At 48.9% G+C, this 4,352-nt stretch overlaps 1 pseudogene; it reads right to left on the reverse strand.

Moving 5' to 3' along the window:
• Positions 1–1,791: 1,791 nt before the first annotated feature.
• Positions 1,792–1,891, reverse strand: LOC126178677 (U6 spliceosomal RNA; annotated as a pseudogene).
• Between the last annotated feature and the right edge of the window lie 2,461 nt (positions 1,892–4,352).

The following is a 4,352-nucleotide window of genomic DNA, read 5'->3' on the forward strand; positions in this document are numbered from 1 at the left end:
ATCATATTTCCAGCGATAGCCGACGGTGATTCCTTAATTTTTGTTGCAGGTGAGTCGCGGCCGCAAGCTGCTCGGCGGTCGGCGTCGGCGTCCAGGTAAGACGGAGCGCCGCGCCTTCACAGTTGGCTAGCCTGGGAACGCGGCCGTCCCGCCGCTGCCCGCCGGGAGGCGCGGTGCGGCGCGTGCAGCCGCTCGTGAGGAAATTACGCGAACAAATATTGACTCTGCAGCCGGCGGGTTTTGTCTGCTGCACTCGCCGCTATTACTGCCGCTGCCACTGGCGTGTCTGATGGCGGCTCCAGGGTCGCGCTCACCTCCCAGCCTGGCCGCCACGTTTCCGCTGGATTATTTAAATACTGAGATTCCGACACAGCGTGGCTTCGGAATTATTGCATTTTATACACCTGTCTTCTCTCACCAGCCAATAATTTCCGGCCGGCCGGAGTGGCTGAGCGGTTCTAGGCGCTACAGTCAGGAACCGCGCGACCGCTGCGGTCGCAGGTTCGAATCCTTCCTCGGGCATGGATGTGTGTGATGTCCTTAGGTTAGTTAGGTTTAAACAGTTATACGTTCTAGGGGACTGATGACCTCAGAAGTTAAGTTCCATAGTGGTCAGAGCCATTTGAACCAATAATTTCCCTTCAGACTTCGCCTGAATAGATTCTACGCTAACAGAGAAACTGGTATACCTGCGTAATATCGTGTAGGGCCCCGCAAACATGCGGAAGTGCAGCAAAACCCCGTGGCACGGACTCGACAAATGTTGAAATAGTGCTGGAGGTTCAAACTCGTTCAAATGGCTCTGACCACTATGGGACTTAACTTCTGAGCTCATCAGTCCCCTAGAACTTAGAACTACTTAAACCTAACGAACCTAAGGACATCACAAACATCCATGCCCGAGGCAGGACTCGAACCTGCGACTGTAGCGGTCACGCGGTTCCAGACTGTAGCGCCTAGAACCGCTCGAGTACCCCGGCCGGCCGTGCTGGAGGGAACTGACACCAAGGATCCTACAAGAGTTTTGCCCACTTCTAGGCCTCAGTTCCGCAGCCAACATCATCTAGTAGGACGGTGTTAGTCGGAGTCCCAGTGGAACATGATATAATTGTGTTAATGTTGAACATTGTACTTCAAAAGAACGGTTTGTGATTGTATGCGTCAAGCGATGCTTTCATAGTTAATGACTTGTAAATATTCTACGCTGTCCTGTAGCAATGAACTGTCTCAAGTTCAGTAAATCTTTTTATTCATTCGTGTAATAAAGTGAACTAATATTTTATTTGTTGTTGTTAGAAATGAACCATCTCCTAGAGCACTCAAATAACCCACAGTTGTGGCCAGACGATTGTAGTTTCGTGTGGTCACAACACCCATAAATGTACCAAACTGCACTGGTGTTAATAGTTGCATCTGCCCAGCCCTTCCAGTCGATTTAGGCACGGAAAAACTTAATACCCCGATAGACATTAAACAACAGGTTTATTACTAATAACATAAATTCACTTATCTCCATTTGGAAAATAATTTCACATGAACACAAAAATAGTTTTTTATTTGTCTAGTGTCAGGCATGTCTCAAACAACAGACACCATTTGTTTTTGATCCCGCAGCGGTATATATACATGACGAAACTAAATATTACGACATTAGCAGCAGTCGAGCATTGAAATAAATTCAGTGGCAACAAGCGAAAATTTGTGACGGATCGGGACTCGAACCGGAATTTCCTACTTTGCACTAGCATTCGCCTTAAGCGCTTTTTCAATAATTTGTTTTTTTTAAAAAAAACAAACGTGGAAATCTTCATGTTTTTGCGGGTCATCCTTGCTCAGGAGCCGTCCTAATCTTCTCTGTATTGTTCCAATTTTAGTATGTAGCACACTTGCCCGCCCAGTTAGCTGTGCTGTCTATCACATTGCTTTCCGAGCGGGAAGGCGTGTTGGTTCCTGGCACGAATCCGCCCGTCGGATCAGTGTCGAGTTCCGGTGTGCCGGCCAGTCTGTGGATGGTTTTTAAGGCGGTTTTCCATCTGCCTCGGCGAATGCGGGCTGGTCCCCCTTATTCCGCCTCAGTTACACTATGTCGGCGATTCCTGTGCAAACACTTCTCTCGTCTGGTGTGTGACGTTTCCAGGGGGTGGGGGGTGGGGGAGGGATGTTCACTGGGGACCGAACCGCACAATAACCCTGGGTTCAGTGTGGAGCAGCGGTGGGGTGAGTGGACTGCTGTAGCCTGTTGTGGGGTTGTGAACCACGGACTACGGCGGAGACGAAGCCTCTCCGTCGTTTCTATGTCCCCAGTTCAATACAATACAATATAGCACACTTCCCAGTCAACTCAAATTCCCAAGTTGTCGTACACTACTTACGTAGCTGTCCCTCTCCATTATCCTTACTGCTCGCACCTTCTCGCTGATTCCCGGAAGAAGTCGGACGAAGAATGCACCTGCACTGAATGAGTATTGCCATCAAGGTACATATACATACGGGCATTGTTATTTACACATCTAAAGGACACCAAATATACAAAAATATGCGTCAGATCACCGAAATTAAGCACTGTCGATATGGGCTAGCACTAGGATGGGTGACCATCCGGTTTACCGAGCGCACGGCGGCCGGTCGGTACCGTTGGGCCTTCATGGCCTGTTCGGGCCAAGTTTGTTTGTTTGCTTGTTACATGGCTTGTTATTGTTATTGTCCTACTGACACACTTCGTTTTGCTTGCGTTGTCGTGTCCCCTGCACTCTCGGGCACCGGCAGCCTGTGACGTCGTACATTCATGCTGGTTGGGTGTGTAACCGGACGTAACACTTCCAGTCAAGCAGTCAGGTATTTTTCTGAAACTTCCTGGCAGATTAAAACGGTGTGCCGGACCGAGACTCGAACTCGGGACCTTTGCCTTTCGCGGGCAAGTGCTCTACCAACTGAGCTACCCAAGCAAGACACAGGACCCGTCGTGCAGAGTGAAAAAATTCCATTCAGGTATTTTTCCGTCTGGTTAACGCTGGGTATTTAGCGACCCAGTCTTTGTGTGATAACGTTCCCGAGAATTTGTCAAAACCAGGAACTAATACATGCAGACCTTGAACACGTCTGTGTGGGAATGTCCACAGCCATTTCACTGCGTAAAGATTGAAAACAGTTAATAAAATTTATTATAACTTGACCTTAGAGTGAGCTCCAATTACATACAGCAACCAACGAGGATGGAGCCACCGCAGTCATAAATTAAGGCAACTAACTGGCCTTAGGCTACGCGCACTAGAGGTTTCCTGAATCACGACCAGAGCCTTTCTGGATAACAAATAAGCCACCCACCACTCACGCATTTGCGACGTTCACCAGGGTCCACAGCCTCAAACAGGCGATCATTAACACAATGGTTCACCCGATGGTAGGCGCTGCCGTTGACGTTGGCTAGCCAGCAGAACAATCATGTCCAGCCAGTGCTCCGGCTGGGTAGACTCCGTCGATAGTCGCTGACTGTTCAAAGCTCGTGGCAGAAGAGAATTCGGGTTATCACTCCGCTTCAGATGGCAGGCAGCTTTGTTTAGGAGGCGCCGAAGTCGGACTGCCCACAGCGCAGCCCAACACTGGTGGCGGCAGAGGCGCGCGCGAGACTTCCAATGCATCGCAATAACGGCGACTTTTAAGTCGGCGCAAAGATGTAGAAAGATGGGCAACATGTTGCACTCCCAAAACATAACGGAAACAACATTCGATCTGAACTGCATCCTTCCACACACGCGGACTAACGCTTCATTGTTCCGTCAGTGTTCTCTGTGTCCTCCGTCATTTGAAAAGAACCAAAATCACGATTCATTGTAACACATTACACGCTAACCGTCAGCAAATGTCCATTTTATGTCTTGTAAGATGTGGGGGGCTTACGTGCCGCTTTTGCTTCCAGTCAGGAAATGTCCATTTTAGAACCGCGGGACTGCTACTGTCGCAGGTTCGAATCCTGCCTCGGGCATGGGTGTGTGTGATGTCCTTAGGTTGGTTAGGTTTAAGTAGTTCTAAGTTCTAGGGGACTTATGACCTAAGATGTTGAGTCCCATAGTGCTCAGAGCCATTTGAACCATTTTTGGCCATTTTATGTCTTGTAGGATGTGGGGGCTTACGTGCTGCTTTGAGCAATGACCTTTTGGAAGGTATCATTATCCGACTCCAAATGTCCATTGTATGCACTCCCCTTCACAACGTTCGCTCTGAAACTGGTTGAAATGGACCTTCAATCACTGACAGCGACATTCCTGTCGGGTTTGAAACTGATTGTCACTAACAAGCGAGACACTAGTCTCCGATCCCTGTTGGTTCTTTTTACGACCGCTATTCTTACGTCG

Source organism: Schistocerca cancellata, chromosome 3 (assembly GCF_023864275.1).
Source record: "Schistocerca cancellata isolate TAMUIC-IGC-003103 chromosome 3, iqSchCanc2.1, whole genome shotgun sequence".
Taxonomy (NCBI): Eukaryota; Metazoa; Arthropoda; class Insecta; order Orthoptera; family Acrididae; genus Schistocerca; species Schistocerca cancellata.